Source organism: Mustelus asterias, unplaced genomic scaffold, assembly GCF_964213995.1.
Source record: "Mustelus asterias unplaced genomic scaffold, sMusAst1.hap1.1 HAP1_SCAFFOLD_87, whole genome shotgun sequence".
NCBI classification, from domain to species: Eukaryota; Metazoa; Chordata; class Chondrichthyes; order Carcharhiniformes; family Triakidae; genus Mustelus; species Mustelus asterias.
Window position 1 is genome coordinate 402,634 of NW_027590140.1, and position 27,185 is coordinate 429,818.

The 27,185-nt window shown below is 44.0% G+C and overlaps 4 non-coding genes across 4 annotated transcripts; 1 reads left to right on the top strand and 3 right to left on the bottom strand.

Moving 5' to 3' along the window:
• Positions 1-3,846: 3,846 nt before the first annotated feature.
• Positions 3,847-3,918, bottom strand: trnac-gca (transfer RNA cysteine (anticodon GCA)). The gene has a single exon. It is a non-coding gene; the product is annotated as a tRNA-Cys (tRNA).
• A 4,117-nt stretch (positions 3,919-8,035) lies between these two features.
• On the bottom strand, positions 8,036-8,108 carry trnak-cuu (transfer RNA lysine (anticodon CUU)). The gene has a single exon. It is a non-coding gene; the product is annotated as a tRNA-Lys (tRNA).
• Positions 8,109-12,027: 3,919 nt separating this feature from the next.
• trnat-ugu (transfer RNA threonine (anticodon UGU)) lies at positions 12,028-12,100 on the top strand. The gene has a single exon. It is a non-coding gene; the product is annotated as a tRNA-Thr (tRNA).
• A 4,866-nt stretch (positions 12,101-16,966) lies between these two features.
• trnak-cuu (transfer RNA lysine (anticodon CUU)) lies at positions 16,967-17,039 on the bottom strand. Its single transcript has one exon. It is a non-coding gene; the product is annotated as a tRNA-Lys (tRNA).
• Positions 17,040-27,185: the final 10,146 nt, after the last annotated feature.

The following is a 27,185-nucleotide window of genomic DNA, read 5'->3' on the forward strand; positions in this document are numbered from 1 at the left end:
TTGAATTGAAGCATTGTGAGAGAGTTTAAAAGAGTTAGAATGAAGTTTTAGAAGCATAGAACGAGAGTAAAAGATAGAGTTAGAAGGTATGCTGGGCACAGCTTCCAAGAGTTCGCCTCGCTCGGACGCCATCTTGCATCAATTCTGTAGCGGCACAGAGGTTTGTGAATCTTCAGTTGATGAAGACTTTGAGGTGGAGAGTTGTGGGAATCTAAGTGAATGAAGGGCTGTTGGTATAAGCTGGGAAATTGGGATTGAGGCTGTGGATCTGCCTTGATTCAGTCATGGAGGAGGCTCAATGGTTCATGTGACCCAATTCTACTCCATTGATGCTGTTCATTGGCAATACCAGATACGGCATCAATAGGTTCTGCTGGTACCATTGATGAGCTCAGGGCAGTAATGATGTGGAGTTTCCGGCGCTGGACTGGGTTAGGCACAGTAAATAATCTCACAGCACCAGGTTAAAGTCCAACAGGTTCATTTGGTAGCACAAGCTTTCGGAGCACGCCCCTTCATCACGTGAGTCACCTGATTCGGACAGTGCTCCGAAAGTTCGTGCTACCAAATAAACCTGTTGGACTTTAACCTGGTGCTGTGAGAGAACTGACTGGGCAGTGATAGTAGTTGAAGCGTGTGATCGAATCTCATCCAGTTCCTTAACTTTATGAAATACCTTTGTTATCACACAAATTCCAACGGAACGCAAATGTAAATTATTGTTTGCAATTGATGGGTTTGTGGAACCAGTTTCCTTGAATCATTGCATCGCAATGTTTCTGTGGTGTAGTGGTTGTCACATTCGCCTTACACACGAAAGATCCCTGGTTTGATCGCGGCAGAAATACTTTCATCATAAACAGAAAAGGTTGGAAGGTCTAATGAGACATGACAGCATCTGTGGAGAGAGGAAAGAGCCAAATTTTCAAGTCTGGATGACCCTTCGTCAGAGCTCCGGACTCGAAACGATGGCTCTATTCTCTCTCGACAGCTGCTGTCAGACCTGCTAAGATTTTCCAGCATTTTTCTATTTTTGTTTTAGGTTCCAGCATCCGCAGTATTTTGCCTTCACAAAAAAAAACAAAAGCTTTTAATTTCAGAGGGATTCGACTACTGGAATTATTTGCGCGTTTGTCACTAAACATGAACTGACCGACTGAGTATTCCTAGTATTTTCTGATTGTAAAGTGAGGAATCACTGAGCGAAAGGGAAAAAAAAGGATTTTTGTGATAGGGCACAAAGCAGGATGGATTACATGACACCATGAATGGTGGAAAAGACAACATCGAGGAAGTGATGGTGGAGCCTGGGTGGTCTAGTGGTTCAGAGTCAATGTTTCCATAGCTATGGCCCGGAATTGATGATAAACTGTTAACTAAACAGAGCACTTTGCTCAGCACGGACTGACTTTCTGGAGATGAAAGTATCTGAACATAAAGGAAGAAGGCATAATTTGCTTCAGTTGGTCATAAGATGTTAGAATGACTGTGTGACAATGTCAGTAGCAAAAGTGACTTGAAATGAAGCGGTGGAGACAGAGATGGTTATCAAAGAATTTCAAATCTCTAATATTAGCTTTCCTGGCATGCCGTGGTCAGGTTTCATCGCCATGTTCCACGTTGGAGTACCAGGCAAGTAGCGAATAACTTCTTATTTAACTCTTCATTAAACGAAAGCACGCCTCACAGTGTCTGTTAAGGGAGAAACAAGATCAATCTTCAGCTGTATGAATTGTATTAGAGCCGGAAAAATCAGAGATGTAACAATAACAAACTGTGAAGAAGAATGACACGGCAGACATTTATCACAAAAACAACTGACACACATGTCAAATTCTTCCTCTTTCAAGTCTCATCGATTGACTCCTTGTTCTCCACCTCGGATATTTCCACTTCCATCAAATATCACCCACCTGAAAATTCAATCTCTTCTTCGCTCCACTGATGATGATACACCAACTCCACGCTGGGCGCAGGAATTGGCTCCAATGCTCAGTGGTTGCATCAGTTGGACAGTTTAAAGTTTATTTATTAGTGCCACAATTAAGCTTACTTTAACACCGCAATGAAGTTTCTGTGACAATTACGTCATCGGCAGAACCGGCACCTTCTCGGGTAAATTGACAGCTAATTTAGCATGGCCAATGGACCTAACCAGCACATCTTTCACTCTGTGGGAATAAGAAGGGGCACCCGCAGGAAACCCACGCAACACGGGGAAAGCATGCAGACTCTGCACAGACAGTAACCAATGCCGGGAATTGAAACCGGGCCCCTGGCGCTGTGAGGCATCAGTGCCACCATGTTGCCCAGAAAGATCTTATCTTGTTCATAAACGGAGAAAGAGCAGACAATGTTTGTGAAGGTGACCTAGTTCATTTTTAATTGATTAGAAATGGATGTCGCTGCCGGCCAGCATTTATTGCCCATCCTGGTTGCCCTGGGACAGTTAGGATCAAACACTTTACTGCAGCTCTGGAGTCAGTGTAGGCCAGGCCGGATAAGGGACGGCAGGTTTCCTTCCGTAAAGCACATTACCGAACTCAATGTTTGTTTTTCCGACAATCGACAATGGTTTCATGGTCATCAGTAGATTCTTAATTCCAGATAGTTTTTATTGAAAAACAATTCTACAACGTGCCGTGGCAGGATTCAAAAGCGGGGCCCCATAAAATTGGATGAGTTTCTGGATAAATAATCTCGCGATAATATCACCAGGCCATCGTCTTTCCTAATATAAGCGTTTGTCTTGAGAGATTTGGGTGTGTTTGTACAAGGAACGCAGGAAGATAGCATGGTGGTGCAGCAAACAATAGGAAGGGAATAGCATTTTGGTTTTTATTGCCAACAGATTGCTGTAGAAGAATAAAAACACCAATTTACATTTATACAGGGTTTTGTTGGGAGCAAGTGTGAAATATTCGGTGCAGTTCTGATATCGACAATGCTTTTTATTTTCGAAAAAGGCTACCCTTCCATCGGAGACGGTCCACTGGGTAGGTTCCTGTGATGAGAGAGTTCTCCTGGGATGAGAGGCTGTGTAAATTGTGCTGAAATTCCCTGGAGTTTAGAAGACTGAGAGACAATCTTATTGAACCTACAGAATACTGAGACATTGTTTCCCAGTCTCAGATGAGGACTCATCGGAGAACTGACACACAAACACATCCAGCCAAGACTCTAATTCTTAACTTTAATTGCATATTTGAAATGAATATATATTATACCATGTGATATGGATGATATGAATATTCATTAAATAAATAATGTTGACAACACCTGACAACAGTCGAGCGGCAACACTCGAGAAATATTTTTATTGTTGCCTCTGTTCACAAGCCGGAACTGCGCGACAATGAATGCTTATGGGGAAAATAAAAGTACAACCACCGCCTCTGGATGGTACTGAGCCACCAAACATTTGCTTAAAGTCGAACGCAATAACGAATTCCGCAATTAAGACGAAGACACTCTATATTAGGGTGTCAGCAAGTGCTGTTATATATCCAACCCCAATTTTCTTTTTTAAAAACATAGTCGAGAACTACAACATGACCACATCGTTTACAATACTATGCAAACCCCTTTGACGACTTTACCCCCCACAGTGTTGCAGCGATTTAGGGGTTTCCCGCTTCTCCCAACATGGGAAAGGGCCGTTTGATAGAGCAGAAAGGGACAAACTGTTTCTATTGACGATTGTCAGTAACCAAAAATTGGGACTGAAGGTAATTTATGAAAGACAGAATTGTATTTATGCGACGCCTTTCCCGGTTGGTGGACGTCACAATGCGCTTTGCAGCCAAAGAAAGACAACCACAACTGAAACTAAGACAAAGACAAGGACGGGGGCACTCGGAATTGAACCGATGGCCGTTTGATCTGCAGTCAAATGCTCTACCACTGAGCTACACCCCCTCAGCTGTGAACTGATGCTCGGGATCCAGCATAGTCTTATTAAGTGGTGGAGGGGGTTCCAGTGGTCAGACTGCATCACGCTTTGTCTCAGAGTTACTGGTTTCTGAGTGAAGTCGGAGAGCTCAGCGTTTAAGTTAGCGAGATGTTTTCTTGTGATTTGGCTGAGATTTGGATCCAGGACGAGGAGATGTTTGTGTCAATCTAACCGATAAAATCAACCCCATTTGTCATGCAGATTTGAACTTGTATCCCCATCTCTATTGGCAGCGCTTTGCAGCCTATCACTGTCCTTCACAATCTGTGTTTGTTCTTGAACTGTTGCCCATGTGACATTTCCAATTCGGACACAAAACTATAGATCTAACTCCATTGCTTCTGACAGAGCTGTTTTCGATCAGGAAACAACTCAGGTCTCTTACATGGATTATCAAAAACTTTAAATCTTAGCATATTGAAGCCGATCAATGACCCTGAAAGCGCCAAATCCGAAGCACTGGACCACGAGGATTTCATTCTCCTGGTTCTCCCATAGACTGAATGCAGGAATTCCACAGTGCCAATTATTCACAGTCGCATTCTCCTTCCAGTCTTGTACACGTTGTTCAGCTTTGAAAGTATTCATCTTTTCACATTAGCTTCCAGTGTGATGAAAGCAGATCAGTGATGAGCTGAAGTTTTTCAACAGATTTACCACAATAAGGTTTATAACAAACATTACTCTTTGAATGTGGTGAGCTACAGTGAAATTTAATGCAGTAGAAGGTAACTCACTCATTCTGACAGTCGGTACCAGCAATTGCAATGTAAATATGATGTCGAGATACCGGGTTGGACTGGGGTGGGCACAATAAGAAGACTCACAGCATCATGTTAAAGTCCAACAGGTTCATTTGCTCCGATAATAAAATCAATTTGCTTTATGTTATCAGCGCCCCGAAAGCTCCTGACTCCAAATAGACCTGGTGTTGTAAGACTTCCTTATGTAAATATGAATTGTTGTGGGTAATTGACAGGATTGTGGAATGGGGCAGATTTTTCCTTCTTCCTGTTCAACCTGCCACAAGCATCGCTCCCGTTTTCGACCAGGGAGCAATACCCACTCTCCTTAATTCATGTGTTGCACGAGAGCAATGAATCATCATTCCCTAACCGTGAATCGAACCCAAACCATGGCAGTTAAAGAAGCGAATTCTATCGACGAAACCAACACGGAAATTGAAGTGACCTGAGCATTATTGAGCAATTGTGGGCGTGTGTGTGCGTGTGTGATTAGGGAGAAAGGTCACGTGCTCTCGGGTGATCCCTGCTGAGTGAAGCCTCCGATCTCTTTATCGCTGAGCGTTTTGTGTTCTTGAGAAATCGTCCTCTGGGGCTGATGCAATGAGGCCAGGAGAGTAACTCACTGCACCGTCCGCAATGTGATTGCGGTGCGATTTGCTGAAAGCTGTTAATTTTATAAAAATAATCTTTTTGCGAATTGTAAATGAAATGCCCTTCAGTACCCGGTAAGAATTCTCACAACACCAGGTTAAAGTGCAACAGGATTGTTTGAAATCACGAGCTTTCGGAGCGCAGCTCCTTCATCACTCACGCTGAGGATTCACCACATTTTTCTGTCTTTGAATGAAAGCAATAGATATCTCGTCAGTTCCCCGGTATCCTGAGTGTACGACACTGATTTCAACAGTACACTGATTTAAATGTTTGTTTTCAATGTGAAATTAAGTAGTTTGATTCCATGTGAAGGATTTACATTTACACTCTTCCGGGAAGATTGTGACGTAGTGGTAAAATCAGTGGAGTATGAATCCTGTGGCCCAGTCTCACAGGTCACGATCCCACCACAGTCTAGAACTGAAACGGAAGTGAAAGCTAGTCTCAGTAATGAAGCTTTGTTTTCCGATTGTCATGAAAACACATCTTGCAGAAGGAAATCTGCCATCCTTCTCCTTTCTGGCCTCCATGGGACTCCAGAGGAAAGGCAATGTGATTGACTCTTAACTGCCCTCTGAAATGGCCCAGCAAAATACGCAGTTCAGTGGGAAATAGGGGTGGACAACAAATGCTGGCATTGACAATGAAATATATATTGCATTAGCAGCAGTTTAAGAAATGATTAATTCTCATTTTGTTTCATTTCATGTCAAACAGGGTGACATATTCTGGTGTCTTAAGATTTAAAACCTCAACCTTTCAACTGTTCAAACAGGGAAGATTCAGTCAGAGAAAAGTAATCCACTGTGATCCAAAACTAGGTTTTTTAGTTGCTGCGAATCCCACCTCAAAAATCCCATTTCTGGATAGAAATGGTTCGATCAATCAGACGCAGCATGGATACATGAGGGGAAAGTCGTGCTTGACGAACATGTTGGATTTTTATGAAGATGTGACTAGGGCGGTTGATGGAGGAGAACCGGTGGATGCGGTGTTTTTGGATTTCCAAAAGGCGTTTGATAAAGTGCCCCATAAAAGGCTGCTGAAGAAGATTAGAGCACACGGAGTTGGGGGTAGTGTGTTAAAGTGGATTGGGGACTGGCTATCCGACAGGAAGCAAAGAGTCGGAATAAATGGGTGTTTTTCCGGTTGGAGGAAGGTAACTAGTGGCGTGCCGCAGGGATCGGTACTCGGGCCGCAACTGTTTACCATTTATATAGATGATCTGGAGGAGGGGACGGAGTGTAGGGTAACGAAGTTTGCAGACGACACAAAGATAAGTGGAAAAGTGAATCGTGTGGAGGACGGAGAAGATCTGCAGAGAGATTTGGACAGGCTGAGTGAGTGGGCGAGGATATGGCAAATGGAGTATAACGTTGATAAATGCGAGGTTATACACTTTGGAGGAAATAATAACAAATGGGATTACTATCTCAATGGAAACAAATTAAAACATGCTACCGTGCAAAGGGACCTGGGGGTCTTTGTGCATGAGACGCAAAAGCCCAGTCTGCAGGTACAACAGGTGATCAAGAAGGCAAATGGGATGTTGGCCTATATCGCGAGGGGGATAGAATATAAAAGCAGGGATGTCTTGATGCACCTGTACAGGGCATTGGTGAGGCCGCAGCTGGAATACTGTGTGCAGTATTGGTCCCCTTATATGAGGAAGGATATATTGGCATTGGAGGGAGTGCAGAGAAGGTTCACCAGGTTGATACCGGAGATGAGGGGTTTGGATTATGAGGAGAGGCTGAGGAGATTGGGTTTGTACTCGTTGGAGTTTAGAAGGATGAGGGGGGATCTTATGGAGACTTATAAGATAATGCGGGGGCTGGATAGGGTGGAGGCGGAGAGATTCTTTCCACTTAGTAAGGAAGTTAAAACTAGAGGACACAGCCTCAAAATAAAGGGGGGTCGGTTTAAGACAGAGTTGAGGAGGAACTTCTTCTCCCAGAGGGTGGTGAATCTCTGGAATTCTCTGCCCACTGAGGTGGTGGAGGCTACCTCGCTGAATATGTTTAAAGCGCGGATGGATGGATTCCTGATCGGTAAGGAAATTAAGGGTTATGGGTATCAGGCGGGTAAGTGGTACTGATCCACGTCAGATCAGCCATGATCTTATTGAATGGCGGGGCAGGCTCGAGGGGCTAGATGGCCTACTCCTGCTCCTATTTCTTATGTTCTTATGTTCTTATGTTCTTAAAACAGAAAATGTTGGAAGCACTCATCATCTTCAACAGCTTCTGTGGAGCGGGAAAGAGAGTGAATGATTCAGGTTGCTGACCTTTGACCCTAACTGGAAAAAAGTAGTGATTGAATGGTTTACAAACAATTACAGAGTCAAGGAAAATAGAGAGGGAGAGGAGGAAAGAACAAACGGTCTTTTGATCGGATGGAAGGCTGGAGTGATTGAACTACAATGGAGATGATTATTGTTCCCACTGACACAATCTCGCAGATCTGGGTTTAAATCTCATAATAAATGAGAACAAAACCTCTCGCTGAGTTCAGCGCTAAACTCCCGCCTTCCAGTGAACTGGAGGCAGTTTTCAGTCACAAACCCACAACTCTGAGATGAACAACGCAGAAAGGAGAAAGACTCAGTTTGAGCGGTGACACTTCTGGAGGAACGGAGATCTGGAATTCACTCAGGAATGAGGCAAAGTTTAGAAATCAATGTCGCCCAACGTGGGGCTCGAACCCACGACCCTGAGATTAAGAGTCTCATGCTCTACCGACTGAGCTAGCCGGGCACACGTACTCGAATGCTTTCCATAACCTAAAATGCATGGAGACAAATACGGTTTTTCCACCTGGTGTCTCAGCTTGTTCTGATTTCAAAGTTTACAATGAATCCACCGACAGAATCCCCAATTCCTATCCATTCATCTCAATCATTACTTACATTATTCACATCTTCCAATTCTTAGCTTCACCTCTCCCAAATATTCCAAACTCCTCTTACGTCATTCACCTTATTTTTCTTTGTTCTTAATAATTTAGCCAGGGGTGGAGGGAACTCAACATTTACACTGTTCAACTGTTTCCCAGTTTCCGACTTTTCAACAAGATCACCTATGATTATTCTAAACTCCAGAGCGAGCAGACTCGTCCCACTGATTCTCTCCTCCCAGGAGAAACTCATAAATCAATCCAGTGAACCTCGGTTACACACAGACAGCTAAATAATGGACAGAGCAAGGAGCAAAAGATGTCAACGTAATAAAAACATCGTCAGTGAGTCTGAGGGAGATATATAGAGACAATGAAAAACAGAAATAGCGAGTGCGGTACACAACCACAATCCAAGAATGAATAACAATAATCACACAGCTAGCTGTCTCAACCAACAAACATGGGGTCCTCTAAACTGGTGAACAGAGATCAAGTGAATGGCCACAAGCATATTAACCTTTTAATGTCTTGATTTTCTTGTGTGAGTGTTGTGTTGATAGATTGCCTGCTATCTGTGCTCAGGTTCTCAAACCAAATCCCACGTAAACCAATCCTAACGTTTGCACTGAAAAAACCTATGACTTGTCCAATACGAAACAACAGCTGATTGAGTGATCGAGCCCAGCATGTGAACCAGCGATCGCTCACACGTTTGTGGATGTTTACGTCCCAGGCCCGAGTCATACCTCTCGCCCAACGAGCCGCTGCTGAGGATGCTGTTCAATGAAAATATTTCCATTGGCATCCAAAGCTGCTCAGATTTCTGCAGTGAAAGGTGAAAATGCTGGAAAAAATCAGAAAGCCAGACAGCTTGTGTGCACAGGAAAACGAATCTTATATTTTAGCTCCATAAACTTTCATTGGGAATAACAGGGAATTTTGAGAAATGGAGGAAGTTTTAAACAAATGTTATCCAGCAGCATAACAAGAGGGTTTGAGGCCTCTTGCCGGGTGGAAATCAGGAGAGATTAAATGAGGGAAACAAAGAATTTTAAAGTAATTACACCACAGAATGGGGCCATTCCTCAGTCCCTTACAGGACTCAGTTGTGTTGTGGATGAAGGGGAACCTGTCGATGTAATGTACGTAGATTGCATTGGAGCCACAGTGATGAGTTGGGGGGTTTTGAAAATTGAAAGTTACACTTAGGAACATAGAATTAGGAGCAGAAGTGGCAAATTCACCCCTTCGAGCCTGAACCGTCATGCAATCAGTTCATGACTGATCTCTCCCTGTTCTCAAGTCCATCTCCCTACCTGTTCCAATATCCCCTCATCCCTTTAATTATCAGGAATATATCTGTCTCTTTCTTGAAATCATTTAATGATTCAGACTCAACCGTGTTATGGGGCAATGCATTCCACAAATTCACGACCCTCAGTGAGAAGCAGTTCCTCCTCATCTCAGTTTTAAATCTACCACCTCTCAACGTATACATTTGACATGGTGTTCGCGATTGCGCAGAAGAAAAAAGATTTCTTCAATCCTATTTAGAATTTTATACACCACGATCACTTCAGCATCTTGTGGGACTATTTCACCTGAATGTGGGTTTCATTTCGTAGCAAGCACAATCGGTGTTGTCATTAGCTGAAGCAGTCACTTATGTTCCATCCAAACTGGACACATTAAGGGATATATGGTAAGTCATTTTGAAAAACACAGTTCACCCGTGGCCCTGGGAGTCCAGTGGGTTGTATTCAGTACTCCCCAGTGTTGTTTGTTTTCAATTCCCGCTCAGGAAACGATTATTTATAGCTCTCGGCAAACTATTAAAAAATAACCTGATTTACTATCTGATCGAAAGCAGATCTACCAATATCAGCCGAGTGAGTTTTGCAAGTCTACATCACAGCTGCAAATGTCACATGTGCAACAGGTCAAGAACAAACACAGTAGCAGAAAGATAGTGATAGGCTGGAAAGCGCTGAGAATAGAGATGGTGATGGAAGATAACATTTGGATGGTAAAAAGGTCAGATTTTGGCGTTCACACTGAATTATTCAACTTTTCCCTCACTCTGCAACGAAAATATTTGGGAAAGATTCTCTCTCGTTTCAAACAGTCGAAAGTGGAATTAATAACTGTAAGTGGAATGTCTGTTGTATGTTGTCACTGATTGAATGTATCAATGGGATGGAAACAGAAGGTGCCGTATTGCAACAGAGACTTGCTTGTGGTGAATGTAGTCTGGCCTGGCGCGAAAAATAAAGCAATACATGCAGTGTGTGTAAAGCAAGTTGTAAAACAGGCGAAAAGCAGCTGGTCTGGTGGTTAGAGTTTGACACTTTCACTGCTGTTTGGATTGGTGGTCAGGTAATGGACATTTGTTGCTCCCATCCAAACCGTAAAAACAAATGTCAGTTATTGCCTTGTGGAACATATAAAACACAATCTCGCCTCATGTCCTGAAGTGAAGACTGAGCAAATTCAACAGGAGGTTTTTTCTTGTCATTTCTGGCAGGATAGTGGGAACCAGACAAGGTTAAGGGCAGTTTAAATGATGCTGGTCCTTCACTGCAGCTCATTCTGTTTCTGACTGGATGTGATTCCTGCTTGTTACAGAGTTCAGGATCAATTGATTCAGTAAAGGAGCAGGCTCAAGCCGACTGATGGACTGTCGCAGCTCCATTGCTGCTAATTTCAATAACGATACCAGTAAAGGACACAGCTGCTTACATGGTAACGTAGCCGAGTAATCTAAGCCAGTGGCTGAAGGTCCAGTCTCTACGGAGTTGTTGTGTTCGACTGCAGCCACTGCCAGAATGGGTTTGAGTTTTGGTCCCTGCAGTTGAAGTCCAGCATTTCAGATTGAATGCAAGAGTTTGTGCCGTGTCGTTTTTGGCATGAAGAAAGAGGGGCGATAGAGCAATGTGAACAGGTGTTGAGGTAAAGGAACGAGTGTGGAAGGACTGGAGCAAATTATCGTGGATTCTGGAATCGGAAACAAAAAGAGAAAATGCTGGAAAATCTCACCAGGTCTGGCAGCATCTGTAAGGAGTGAAGAAAGCTGACATTTCGAGACCAGATGACCCTTTGTCAAAGCTGGGAGGAGTGGAACTGCTCCGATAGAGAATATAAACGGGAACACCGGTTGAATGGCTGTCTGTCGAAATAAACAGCAGGATTGCAAACATTGAGACTGCAGTCCCGGCCCAGGGGATGGATTGGGATTTTCTAACTGAGGTTCAAATCCTATCATGTGCGCTTCCCGTCATTCCTCATTGTGACTTTTTTTTAATTGAAAGTTATTGGAAATGAAGCAATGGGTGCAGAGATGATCAACTCACTCCATATTTGTCACATCAGCGTCACTGAGGGTCTAGTGATCAGCGTCGGCGCCGTGACGCGGTTTCGATTCCCAGTCTCGGAGTGAATAAATTTTTGTTCATTTCTTCATTCAATAAAAGCAGCGTCCGTGAAGGGAACAACAAGCTAAATCTTCCAGCTGGATGAACTTGTATCAGAGCTGGAAAAATCAGAGATGTAACATTAACGATAAACTCTGAAGAAGAACCACATGTCACACACAACATACATGTCAAGTACATACACAATACACATGTCAAATCATGTCACTTTCAACTTCTGTCTTTTAACTTCCGGCTCTCCACCTCAGACATTTCCACATTCATCAAAAATCTCCGTCCTCAAACCCCATCCTGGTCCTCAATCCACGGATAATGCTGCACTTAGTGGCAGCTCCTTGCAGCATTTGGCTCCTTATCTCAGTGGTTAGAGCACTGGTCTTGTAAACCAGGGGTCGCGAGTTCAATTCTCGCTGGAGCCTACGGGCAAAGTTTAGCTGATAGAAGCTGTCGGAAAGGGGAAGAGAGTCTAAAAGTCAAACAAGAGATAAGTCGAGGTTCAGATCGGGTGTGATTTTGGAAAGCGAAAAGATATGTCCTTCTTCGGAAAAAAATCGAAAGAGCAGGACATATTTGAAGAGCTGAAATAGGTTAGTGTCGATATTGAGAATAGAATAGATGCATTTGTACAAGGAATGCATGAAGCTGGCATGTAGGTGCAGGCAATGATTGGAAGGAAACTTGCATTTTAGTCTTTATTGACGGCAGACTGGAGTCCAAGTATAACGAGGTGTTGCTGCAGTTGTACAGGGTTTTGTTGAGACCACATGTTGAATATTCTGTGCAGATATGATATTCACATTTAATAAAGGGTTTATTTGCATTGGAAACGGTGCAGATAAGGTTCAGCAGATGATCCCTGGGATGAGGGAGTTGTCGTATGATGAGAGGCTGAGTAAATTGGGCTGAAAGTCTCTGGAGTTTGGAGGAATGAGAGGCGATTTCATTAAACCGACACAAGTCTGATTGGGTTTGACAGGGTGGAGGCTGAGAGATTTCTTCTGCTTGTCGGGAAATCTAACCCACGGCAGTGCAGTCTCAGGGAAATGAGCTGATCATTTCGGCCTAAGATAAGGCGAAATTACTTCACTGAAATGGTTGTGAATCTTTGAAATTCCCTATGCCCGACAGTTATGGAAGCTCCATCATCGAATACATTTAAGGTTGGGATAGACAGGTTTCTGGCCTCTCGGGGAATTCAGGGATATGGGGAGCTGGTGAAAAACTGAGTTGTACCCCAGGATCAGCCATAACAAGCTATTTTATTCAAATAACCAAGAACTTTAAGGAAACAAGTAAAACATGTTAATTAAGGTACTGCCCTTCATTGACTGGAAAATGCTTTGTGACGTCCGCTGGTCGGGATAAGTTCTATATAAATGCAAATATTTCATGATCTTCAATCCTAGTCCACTGTTACTGAGCCCTGTCAGTGGGAACAGTCTGTCCCTCCCTGCTCTATCAAACGGCTGTTTTCCATGTTAGAAGGGATGAACCATTACACCACAACAACACTGTGGGGTAAAATAATAAAATATACATGTTTAGATTTGTAAACGATGCCATCATTTGGTCTTTCTGTGTCAGGTTTGGTGAAAATTGAATTGGCGTCTAACTTGCAGCCAACACACTGTCACCCTGATTTAGGATGCCATGTAAGCTCCATTTTTGTCAGTCTCTGTGGCGCAATTGGTTAGCGCGTTCGGCTGTTAACCGAAAGGTTGATGGTTCGAGACCATCACTTTCACTTTTTTTTCCTCTCCATCTGCTTTCATTGTCTCTCGGTTTTTGAGTGTCACTGAGTCCTTGGGCAACACTAAAAAAAAACTTATCGTGTGTTTCTGCCTCTACTGTTAGCCGACGTTAGTTTATTGAACATTTATCTCCAACATCTTATTTGTAACAATTTATATATTTCAAATATTATTAAACTCAATAACTGAACTCGAAACTTTAACCCATGTTTGATCTTGGGTTTCCATTTTCCTGCACACTCCCCTTCTTTCTCAGATTTCTCAGGAATCTGTCTGTCGCAACCTGAAATGTGTTCAATAAGGAAAATACACAGCAAGTCGGCAAAGATCAGTGGAATGAGGACTGAGTTAAACTTTCACCAGAATGCTGTTTTTATAATTGCAAAGTCCTGAGATTTAGAGCAGATAGTTCACATGGGAAAGGGCTGTTTGATAGAGCAGATAGGGACACACTGTTTCCACTGACGAGGGTCAGTAACCAAAGGATTGGGATTAAAGACAATTAATGAAAGACCGACTTGTATTTATGTAGCGCCTTTCCCGGTTGCTGGACGTCACAAAGCGCTGTGCAGCCAATGGAAGACAGTTCCAATTGAAAAAAAAGTATCAGCTCGACAAGGAAGAGTGCATTCGGATTTGAACCGAGGACCTCTGAGATCTACAGTCAAATGCGCTACCGCTGAGCTACACCCACTCAGTCGCAAGCTGGTTCACGGGATCCAGCATATTCTTATTAAGTGTGGAGGGGGATCGAGTGGTCAGACTGCATCCCGCTTTGTCTCAGATTTACTGGTTTCTGAGTGAAGTCGGAGAGCTTCGTGTTTAAGTTACCGAGATGTTTTCTTGTGATTTGGCTGAGATTTGGATCTCGGTCGAGGAGATATATGTGTCAAGCTAATCGATAAAATCTACCCCATTGTCATACAGATTTGTATCCCCATCTCCCATCCCCAATAATGCAGCGCTTTGCAGCCTATCACGGCCTTTCACTATCTATGTTTATTCTTAAACTGTTGCCCATGTGACATTTCCAATTCAGACACAGAATTATAGATCGAACTGCACTGCCTCTGACAGAGCTGTTTTCGATCAGGAAGCAATTCAGGTTTGTTGAACGGATTATGAAAAACTTTAAATCTTAGCATATCGAAGCCGATCTATGACTCTGAAAGCGCCGAATCCTAACCACTGGAACACCAGAATTTCATCTTCCTGATTCTCCCAGAAACTGAGTACAGGATTATGCACAGTGCCAATTATTCACGGTAGCAATCACCTTCCAATCTTGTGCACGTTGTTCAGCTTTGAAATTGTTCATATTTTCACATTCGCTTCCAGTGTGATGAAAGCGGAGCTGTGATAAGCTTAATCTTTTCAATAGATTTACTGCAATAAGGTTTATAACAAACATTACTCTTTGAATGTGGTGAGCTACAGTGAAATTTAATGCAGCAGAAGGTAGCTCACTCATTTTGACAGGAGGTGCCAGCAATTGCAATGTAAATATGATGTCGAGATACGGGCGTTGGACTGGGATGGGCAGAATAAGAAGACTCACAGCATCATGTTAAAGTCCAACTGGTTCATTTGCTCCGATAATAAAATAAATTTGCTTTATTTTATCAGCGCCCCAAAAGCTCTTGATTCCAAATCGATCCGCTGTTGTGAGACTGCTTAATGTAAATATTAATTGTTGTGGGTAATTGACAGGATTGTGGATTGGGGCAGATTTTTCCTCCCTGCTGTTCAACCTGCCACAAGTATCGCTCCCGTTTTGAATCAGGAAGCAATACCCACTCTCCTTAATTCATGTGTTGCACGAGAGCAATGAATCATCATTCCCTAACCGGGAATCGAACCCAGACCATGGCATTGAAGGCGGCGAATTCCAACGACCAGACCAACAAGGAAATTGAGGTACCCTGAGCATTTTTGAGCAAGTGTGCGTGCCTGCGTGTGTGTGCGTGCGTGCGTGCGTGCGTGGGTGGGTGCGTGCGGGTGGGCGGGCAGGCGGGAGTGTGCGTGCGTGCGTATGTGGTTAAGGAGAAAGGTCTCGTGCTCCAGGGTAATCGCTGATGAATGAAGCCGTCGACCTCTTTATCGCTGAGCTTTTCGTGTTCTTGAGCAATCGTCCTCTGGGCTGATGCAATGAGACCAGGAGAGTAACTCACTGCACCGTCTGCAATGTGATTGCAGTGCGATTTGCTGAAAGCTGTTAATTTTATAAAAATCATCTTTTTGCGAATTGTAAATCAAATGCCCTTCAGTGCCCGGTAAGAATTCTCACAACACCAGGTTAAAGTGCAACAGGTTTATTTGGAATCTCTAGCTTTCGGAGCGCAGCTCCTTCATCACACACACTGAGCATTCACCACATTTTTCTGTCTTTCAATGAACGCAATCGATATCTCATCAATTCCCCGGTATCCTGAGTGTACGACACTGATTTCCACAGTACACTGCTTTAAATCTTTGTTTTCAATGTGAAATTAAGCAGTTTGTTCCATGTGAAGGATTTACACTTATACCCTTCGGGGATGATGGTGACGTAGTGGTAAAATCAGTGGAGCATGAATCCCGTGGCTCAGGCTCACAGGTCCCGATCCCACCACAGTCTAGATCTGAAACGGAAGTGAAAGCTAGTCTCAGTAATGAAGCTTGTTTTCTGATTGTCATGAAAACTCATCTGGAACTTTTGCAGAAGGAAATCTGCCATCCTTCCGCTTTCTGGCCTCCATTGGACTCCAAACTCAAGTCAATGTGATTGACTCTTCACTGCCCTCTGAAATGGCCCAACAAAATACGCAGTTCAGTGGGAAATAGGGGTGGATAACAAATGCTGGCATTGACAATGAAATATATATTGCATTAGCAGCATTTTATGAAATGATTAATTCTCATTTTGTTTCATTTCATGTCAAATAGGGTGACATATTCTGGTATCTCATTATTTAAAACCGCAGCCCTTTAACTGTTCAAACAGGTAAGGTTCAGTCAGAGTAAAGTGATCCACTGTGATCCCAAGCAAGGTATTGTAGTTGCTGCAAATCCCACCTCAAAACAGAAAATGTTAGAAGCACTCATGGGCTTCAACAGCTTCTGTGGAGAGGGAAAGAGAGTGAATGATTCAGGTTGCTGACCTTTGACCCTAACTGGAAGAAATTTGTCATTTAATGGTTTTCAAACAAGGACAGAATCAAGGAAAATAGAGAGGGAGAGGAGGAAAGGACAAACGGTCTTTTGATAGGATGGAAGGCTGGAGTGATTGAATTACAATGGAGATGATTATTGTTCCCACTGACACAATCGCGCCGATCTGCGTTTGAATCTCACAATAAATGAGAACAAAACCTCTCGCTGAGTTCAGCGCTAAACTCCCGCCTTCCAGTGAACTGCAGGCAGTTTTCAGTCACAAACCCACAACTCTGAGATAAACAACGCAGAAAGGAGAAAGACTCAGTTTGAGTGGTGATGCTTCTGGAGGAACGAAGATCGGGAATTCACCCAAGAATGGGGCAAAGTTTAAAACGATGACGCCTAACGTGGGGCTCGAACCCACGGTCCTGCGATTAAGAGTCTTATGCTCTACCGACTGAGCTCGCCAGGCACATGGATCAGGTTGGTTTCCATAACCTAAAATGTATGGAGACAAATGTTGTTTTTCCAACTGGTGTCGATACTTGCCCTGATTTCAAAGTTTACAATGAATTTAAGACTTACCTGGATAGTCACATGAGCAGCCTGGGAATGGAGGGATACAAACGATTGGTCTAGTTGGACCAAGGAGCGGCACAGGCTTGGAGGGCCGAAGGGCCTGTTTCCTGTGCTGTACTGTTCTTTGTTCTTTGTTCTTTGAATCGACCTACAGAATCCCCAAGGTTCCTATCCCTTCCTCTCAATCATCAATTACATCATTCACATATTCCAAATCTTCGCTTCACCTCTCCCAAACATTCCGAACTCCTCTTACACAATTCACCTTTTTTTGTTCATAATAAACTAGCCTGGGGTGGGGGGAACAGCCTCTCAGCATGGACACTGTCAAACTGTTTTCGAGTTTCAGACTTTTCAATAAGATCACCTCTGATTATTCTAAACTCCAGAGCGAACAGACTCATCCCGCTGAATCTCTCCTCCCAGGAGAAACGCAGAAATCAATTCAGTGAACCTCGGATGCACAGAGACATAGAACATAGAACAGTACAGCACAGAACAGGCCCTTCGGCCCACGATGTTGTGCCGAGCTTTATCTGAAACCAAGATCAAGCTATCCCACTCCCTATCATCCTGGTGTGCTCCATGTGCCTATCCAATAACCGCTTAAATGTTTCTAAAGTGTCTGACTCCACTATCACTGCAGGCAGTCCATTCCACACCCCAACCACTCTCTGCGTAAAGAACCTACCTCTGATATCCGTCCTGTATCTCCCACCACGAACCCTATAGTTATGCCCCCTTGTAATAGCTCCATCCACCCGAGGAAATAGTCTTTGAACGTTCACTCTATCTATCCCCTTCATCATTTTATACACCTCTATTAAGTCTCCCCTCAGCCTCCTCCGCTCCAGAGAGAACAGCCCTAGCTCCCTCAACCTTTCCTCATATGACCTACCCTCCAAACCAGGCAGCATCCTGGTAAATCTCCTCTGCACTCCTTCCAGCGCTTCCACATCCTTCCTATAGTGAGGTGACCAGAACTGCACACAATATTCCAAATGTGGTCTCACCAAGGTCCTGTACAGTTGCAGCATAACCCCACGGCTCTTAAACTCCAACCCCCTGTTAATAAAAGCTAACACACTATAGGCCTTCTTCACAGCTCTATCCACTTGACTGGCAACCTTTAGAGATCTGTGGATATGGACCCCAAGATCTCTCTGTTCCTCCACAGTCTTCAGAACCCTACCTTTGACCTTGTAATCCACATTTAAATTTGTCCTACCAAAATGAATCACCTCACATTTATCAGGGTTAAACTCCATTTGCCATTTTTCAGCCCAGCTTTGCATCCTATCTATGTCTCTTTGCAGCCTACAACAGCCCTCCACCTCATCCACTACTCCACCAATCTTGGTGTCATCAGCAAATTTACTGATCCACCCTTCAGCCCCCTCCTCTAAGTCATTAATAAAAATCACAAAGAGCAGAGGACCAAGCACTGATCCCTGCGGCACACCGCTAGCAACCTGCCTCCAATCCGAAAATTTTCCATCGACCACCACGCTCTGTCTTCGGTCAGACAGCCAGTTACCTATCCAATCGGCCAACTTTCCCTCTATCCCACACCTCCTCACTTTCATCATAAGCCGACCATGGGGGACCTTATCAAACGCCTTACTAAAATCCATGTATATGACATCAACTGCCCTACCTTCATCAACACACTTAGTTACCTCCTCAAAAAATTCTATCAAATTTGTGAGGCACGACTTGCCCTTCACGAATCCGTGCTGACTATCTCGGATTAATCCGCATCTTTCTAAATGGTCGTAAATCCCATCCCTAAGGACCCTTTCCATCAATTTACCAACCACCGAAGTAAGACTAACCGGTCTATAATTACCAGGGTCATTTCTAGTCCCTTTCTTAAACAGAGGAACAACATTCGCCATTCTCCAGTCCTCTGGCACCATCCCCGTGGACAGCGAGGACCCAAAGATCAACGCCAAAGGCTCTGCAATCTCATCCCTTGCCTCCCAAAGAATCCTAGGATACATTTCATCAGGCCCAGGGGACTTATCGACCTTCAGTTTATTCAAAACTGCCAAGACATCCTCCCTCCGAACATCTATTTCCTCCAGCCTATTAGCCTGTAACACCTTCTCTTCCTCAAAAACATGGCCCCTCTCCTTGGTGAACACTGAAGAAAAGTATTCATTCATCACCTCGCCTATCTCTACTGACTCCATACACAAGTTCCCACTACTGTCCTTGACCGGCCCTAACCTCACCCTGGTCATTCTTTTATTCCTCACATAAGAGTAAAAAGCCTTGGGGTTTTCCTTGATCCGACCCGCCAAGGACTTCTCATGTCCCCTCCTAGCTCTCTTAAGCCCCTTTTTCAGCTCATTCCTTGCTAACTTGTAACCCTCAATCAAGCCATCTGAACCTTGTTTCCTCATCCCTACATAAGCTTCCCTCTTCCTTTTCACAAGACATTCCACCTCTTTTGTGAACCATGGTTCCCTCACTCGGCCATTTCCTCCCTGCCTGACAGGAACATACCTATCAAGGACATCCAGTATTTGTTCCTTGAAAAAATTCCACTTTTCATTAGTTCCTTTCTCTGACAGTTTCTGGTCCCAACTTATGCCCCCTAATTCTTGCCTAATCGCATCATAATTGCCCCTCCCCCAATTGTAAACCTTGCCCTGCCGTACGGCCCTATCCCTCTCCATTGCAATAACAAAAGACACCGAATTGTGGTCACTATCTCCAAATTGCTCTCCCACAACCAAATCTAACACTTGGCCCGGTTCATTTCCCAGTACCAAATCCAATGTGGCCTCACCTCTAGTCGGCCCATCCACATATTGTGTCAGGAAACCCTCCCGCACACACTGCACAAAAACTGCCCCATCCAAACTATTTGACCTACAAAGGTTCCAATCAATATTTGGAAAGTTAAAGTCCCCCATGACAACTACCCTGTGACCCCCACACATATCCATAATCTGCTTAGCAATTTCTTCCTCCACATCTCTATTACTATTTGGGGGCCTATAGTAAACTCCTAGCAACGTGACCGCTCCTTTCCTATTTCTAACTTCAGCCCATATTACCTCAGTGTGCAGATCCCCCACGAAGTGCCTTTCCGCAGCCGTTAAACTATCCTTGATTAACAATGCCACTCCTCCACCTCTTTTACCAGCTTCCCTACACTTAGTGAAACATCTATACCCCGGAACGTCCAACAACCATTCCTGTCCTTGTTCTACCCACGTCTCCGTAATGGCCACAACATCGTAGTCCCAAGTACCAATCCACGCCCCAAGTTCATCTACCTTGTTCCGGATGCTCCTTGCATTGAAGTAGACACACTTCAACCCACCTTCCTGTCTACCAGTACCCACCCTTGACCCTGATACCTTCCCCAATACCTCACCACCCTCACTGACTTCTGGACTACAACTCCCTTTCCCACTCCCCTGACAATTTAGTTTAAACCCCCCTGAAGAGCCGTAACAAATTTCCCTCCGAGGATATTGGTGCCCCTCTGGTTCAGGTGCACCCCGTCCTGTTTGTACAGGTCCCACCTTCCCCAGAACGTGTTCCAATTATCCACGTATCTGAAACCCTCCCTCCTACACCATCCCTGCAACCACATATTTAACTGCACTCTCTCCCTGTTCCTCAACTCGCTATCACGTGGTACCGGCAACGTACCAGAGATGACCACATGTTTCGTCTTGGCTCTCAGCTTCCAGCCCAGCTCCAGAAATTCCTGCTTTAAATCCCCGTCCCTTCTCTTACCTATGTCATTGGTACCAATGTGCACCACGACTTGTGACTGTTTCCCCTCCCCCTTCAGAATCTGGAAAACACGGTCTGAGAATGAATGAAGACTGCAAGGATCAAAATCGGTCAACGTAATAAAAACACAGTCAGAGACACTGACAGATTCTGAGGGAGATATATAGAGACAATGAAAAACAGAAATAGCGAGTGAGGTACACATCCACAACCCATGAATGAATAACAATATACACACAGCCAGCTGCCTGAACCAACAAACATGGGGTCCTCTAAACTGGTGACCAGAGATCAAGTGAATGGCCACAAGCATATTCACCTTTTAATGTCTTGATTTTCTTGTGTGTGTTGTGTTGATAGATTGCCTGCTCTGTGTGCTCAGGTTCTCAAACCAAATCCCACGTAAACCAATCCCACCGTTTGCACTGCAAATACATTTACAAAACCTTTGACTTTTCCAATACGAAATGACAGCTGAATGAGACCTCTTGCTTGGCCTGTGAACCCAGGACCTCTCGCAAGTTGGTGATGTTAACACCTTCAGCCCGAATCATACCCCTCGTCCAACGAGCCGCTGCTGGCGAAGTTGTTCAATGAAAATATTTCCATTGCCATTCAAAGCTACTCAGACTTCTGCAGTGAAAGGTGAAAATGCTGGAAAACAAATCTCATATTTTAGCTCCATAATCTTTGATTACCACGGGGAATGGTTAGAAATGTAGGAAGTTTTAAAGAAGTGTTATCCAGCAGCATAACAAGAGGGGAGGCCTCTGGCCGGGTGTAAATCAGGAGATATTAAATGGGGGAAACAAAGAATTTTAAAGTAATGACACCACAGAATGGGGCCATTCCTAAGTCCTTTACAGGACGCAGTTGTGTTGTGGATGAAGGGGAACCTATGGATGTAATTGGAGCCACAGTAATGAGTTGGTGGGTTTTGAAAATTGAAAGTTACACTTAGGAAATAGAATTAGGAGCAGAAGTGGGCTAATACAGCGCTTCGAGCCTTAACCGTCATGCAATCAGTTCATGACTGATCTCTCCCTGTTCTAAAATCCACCTCCCTCTCTGTTCCAATATCCCCTCATCCCTTTTATTATCAGGAATATATCTGTCTCTTTCTTGAAGCCATTTAATGATTCAGACTCCATCGCGCTATGGGGAAATGCATTCCAAAAATTCACGACCCTCTGCGAGAAGTAGTTCCTCCTCATCTTAGTTTTAAATCTACGGCCTCTCAACCTATACATTTGAGCTGTTCTTCTCGACTGCCCCATGAGAAGAAACATTTCGTCGACGTTCAATCTATCAATTCTTTTTAGAATTTCATATACCCCGATCACTTGTGAGGCACGACTTGCCCTTCACAGATTCGTGAAGGGCAAGTCGTGCCTCACAAATTTGATTGAATTCTTTGAGGAGGTAACTAAGTGTGTTGATGAAGGTAGGGCAGTTGATGTCATATACATGGATTTTAGTAAGGCGTTTGATAAGGTCCCCCATGGTCTGCTTATGATGAAAGTGAGGAGGTGTGGGATAGAGGGAAAGTTGGCCGATTGGATAGGTAACTGGCTGTCTGATCGAAGACAGAGGGTGGTGGTGGATGGAAATGTTTCGGATTGGAGGCAGGTTGCCAGCGGAGTGCCACAGGGATCAGTGCTTGGTCCTCTACTCTTTGTGATTTTTATTAATGACTTAGAGGAGGGGGCTGAAGGGTGGATCAGTAAATTTGCTGATGACACCAAGAATGGTGGAGTAGTGGATGAAATCATAGAAATCGTAGAAACCCTAGAGTGCAGAAAGAGGCCATTCGGCTCATCGAGTCTGCACCGACCACAATCCCACCCAGGCCCCACTCCTATATCCCTACACGTTTACCCGCCAAGGTGTTGTAGGCTGCAAGAGACATAGATAGGATGTAAAGTGGGCTGAAAAATGGCAAATGGAGTTTAACCCTGATAAATGTGAGGTGATTCATTTTGGTCGGACAAATTTAAATGTGGATTACAGGTTCAAAGGTAGGGTTCTGAAGACTGTGGAGGAACAGAGAGATCTTGGGGTCCATATCCACAGATCTCTAAAGGTTGCCACTCAAGTGGATAGAACTGTGAAGAAGGCCTATAGTGTGTTAGCTTTTATTAACAGGAGGTTGGAGTTTAAGAGCCGTGGGGTCATGCTGCAACTGTACAGGACCTTGGTGAGACCACACTTGGAATATTGTGTGCAGTTCTGGTCACCTCACTATAAGAAGGATGTGGAAGCGCTGGAAAGAGTGCAGAGGAGATTTACCAGGATGCTGCCTGGTTTGGAGGGTAGGTCTTATGAGGAAAGGTTGAGGGAGCTAGGGCTGTTCTCTCTGGAGCGGAGGAGGCTGAGGGGAGACCTAATAGAGGTTTATATAATGATGAAGGGGATAGATAGAGTGAACGTTCAAAGACTATTTCCTCGGGTGGGTGGAGCTATTACAAGGGGGCATAACTATAGGGTTCGTGGTGGGAGATATAGGAAGGATATCAGAGGTAGGTTCTTTACGCAGAGAGTGGTTGGGGTGTGGAATGGACTGCCTGCAGTGATAGTGGAGTCAGACACTTTAGGAACATTTAAGCGGTTATTGGATAGGCACAATGAGCACACCAGGATGATAGGGAGTGGGATAGCTTGATCTTGGTTTCAGATAAAGCTCGGCACAACATCGTGGACCGAAGGACCTGTTCTGTGCTGTACTGTTCTAATTTCTAGTTCTAAAAATTCCAGCATGTTGTGGGACTATTTTACCTCAGTGTCGATTTCATGTCCCAGCGAACTCAATCGGTGTTGTCATTAGCTGAAGCAGTCCATGTTCCATCCAAACTGGACATATTAAGTGATGTACGGTAAGTCAATTTGAAAAACACATTTCACCCGTGACCCTGGTTGTCCAGGGAGTTGTGTTCAGTCCCACCCCAGTGTTGTTTGGTTTCAATTCCCGCTCAGGAAACAATTATTTATTGTTCTCGGCAAACTATTAAAAATAACCTGATTTGCTATCTGATCAAAAGCAGATCTACTAAAATCAGCCGAGTGAGGTTTGCAAGTCTCCATCACAGCTGGAAATGTCACATGTGCAACAAGTCAAGAACAAATATAGGAGCAGAAAGACAGTGATAGGCTGCAAAGCGCTGACGACAGAGATGGTGATGTAAGGTAACATCTGGAAGGTAAATCGGTCAGATTTTAGCGTTCACACTGAATTATTAAACCTTTCCCTCACTCTGCAACAACAATGTTTGAAAACGTTTCTGCCCAGTTTTGAACCGTCGGAAGCGAAAGTAATAACTGTGTGTGGAATGTCTGTTGTCTGTTATAATGGACTGAATATATCACTGTGGTGGAAACAGAAGGTGCCATTTTGCGATAGAGACTTACTTGTGGTGAATCATCCAAACCATAAAAACAAATGTCAGTTATTGCCTGGTGGAACATATAAAACACAATCTCTCCTCGTGTCCTGAGGTGAAGACTGAGCAAATCCAACAGGACGTTTTCATGTCATATCTGGCAGTATATTGGGAACCAGACAAGGTTAAGGACAGTTTAAATGGTGCTGGTCCTTCACTGCAGCTGATTCTGTTTCTGACTGGATGTGATTTCTGTTTGTTACAGAGTTCAGGATGAATTGATTCAGTGAAGGAGCAGGCTCAAACCGACTGATGGCCTTTCTCAGCTCCTTTGCTGCTACTAAATTTCATTAACGTTTTCAGTAAAGAGCAGGATGGTCATGGGGTAGCGTGACGGAGCAGTTTAAACCAGCAGTTAGGTCCCATCTCTGTCTCAGCTGTGGGTTCAAATCCCGCCATTGCGAGAGTGGGCTTGAGTTTTGGTCTGTGCAGCTGAAATCCAGCAGTTCAGATTGAATGCAGGAGTTTCTGCCGTGTCGTTTTTGTCAGGAAGAAAGCGGAGACACTGACCAATGTAAACAGTTGTTGAGGTAAAGAAGCGCATGTGGAAGGAGTGGAGCAAATTATTGTAGATGCTGGAATCGGAAACAAAAAGGGAAAATGCTGGAAAATCTCATCAAGTCTGGCAGCATCTATTATGAGAGAAGAGAGCTGATGTTTCGAGTCCAGATCACCCTTTGTCAAAACTGGAAGGAATTGAGTTGCTCCGACAGAGAATACAAACGGGAACACAGGCTGAATGGCTATCTGCCGATATAACCACAGGATTGCAAACATTGAGACTGCAGTCCCGGCCCAGGGGTAGATTGGGATTTTTAAACTGAGGCTCAAATCCTGTCATGTCCGCTTCCCGTCGTTCCTTATTTTTATTGAAAGTTATTGGAAATGAAGCAATGGGTACAGAGATGATCAACTCACTGAAAATCTCTCACATCAGCGTCTCTGAGGGTCTAGTGACCAGAATCGGCGCCGTGACGTCGTTTCAATCCCCAGTCACGGAGTGAATAACTTTTTGTTCAATTCTTCATTTAATGAAAACACGCCTCAGAGCGTCTGTGAAGGGAGCAATGTCTAAATCTTCCAGCTGAATGAACTTGCATCGGAGTTGGAAACGTCAGAGATGCAAGTCTAGGATGCCACCGGGACTTGATGGATTGAGTTATAAGGAGAGGCTGGATAGACTTGGACATTTTTCCTCTGGAGCGTCGGAGGCTGAGGGGTGATCTTATAGAGGTCTATAAAATAATGAGGGGCACAGATCAACTAGATAGTCAATATATTTTCCCAAAGGTAGGGGAGTCTAAAACTAGAGGGCATGGGTTTAAGGTGAAAGGGGAGAGATACAATAGCGTCCAGAGGGGCAATTTTTCACACAGAGGGTGGTGAGTGTCTGGAACAAGCTGCCAGAGGTAGTAGGAGAGGCGGATACAATTTTGTCTTTTAAAAGGCATTTAGATAGTCACATGGGTACGATGGGTATAGAGGGATATGGGCCAAATGCGAGCAATTGGGATTAGGTTCGGGGTTTTGAAAAAAAAGGCGGCATGGACAAGTTGTGCCGAAGGGCCTGTTTCCATGTTGTTCACCTCTATGACTCTATGACTCTATGATTCCATGTAACAACAACGAACAACTCTGAAGAAGAATCACATAACAAGCACAACATACATGTCAGATACACACACAGCACACATGTCAAATCATGTCATTTTCAAGTTGCGTCTTTTAATTTCCTGCTCTCCACCAAATCAAACTCTCCACCAGATCAAAAATCTCCGACCTCAAACACTATGCTGTTCCTCAATCCACTGATAATGCTGCACGTAATGTGAGCGACTTGCAGCGCTTGGCTCCGTAGCTCAGTGGTTAGAGCACTGGCCTTATAAACCAGGGATCGTGTTTTCAGTTCTCATGTCGACCAAGCTTAGTTGAAAGAAGCTGTAGGGTCGAGTCCAACAGACTGCGAGACAAAACAGGAAGCTTTTATGAGTGAAGGGACAGATCAGGTGCCAACTTGAAAAGCGCAAAGATTTTCTTCGTAAAAAAAACAGAAAGAGTAGAATATATTTGACGAGCTGAAAAATATTAATGTTGATATTAAGAATGGAATAGATTCGTTTGTCCAAGGAATGCATGACGTGAGCATGTAGGTGCAGCAGATAATTGGAAAGGACATTACATTTTGGTCTTTATTGCCGGCAGACTGGAGTCCAAGAATAACGAGGTGTTTCTGCTGTTCCACAGGGTTAGTTGAGACCACATGTTGAATATTCTGTGCAGATGTGATAGTCAAGTTTAAAAAGGGATGTGCTTGCGTTGGAAACGGTAAAGAGAAGATTCACCAGATTGCTTCCTGGGGTGAGGGAGTTGTCCTGTGATGAAATTCTCTGGAGTTTAGAAGAATGAGAGGCGATCTCATTACACCGACACAGCTCTGAATAGGTTTGATAGGATGGAGGCTGAGAGATTGTTTTTTTTTCTGCTGGTCGGAGAATCTTACCCACTGTGGCATAGATAAGGTGCTGATCATTTTGGGCTAAGATAAGGAGAAATTACTTTCCTCAAAGGGCTGAGAATCTTTGGCATTCTCTGTACCTGACAGTTCTGTACGCCCCATCATCGAGCCCATTTAAGGTTGGGATGAACAGGTTTCTGGTCTCTTGGGGAATTCAGCGATAAGGGGAGATGGTGGAAAAACTGAGTTGTAGCCCAAGATCAATCAAGATGGTATTGAATTGCGGAACAGTCCCGATGGACTGAGTGGTCTGCTTCTTCTCCTGTTATTCATTTCATAATAAAAGCAGAAAGTGCTGAAAGATCTCAACAGGGCTTGCAACAAATGT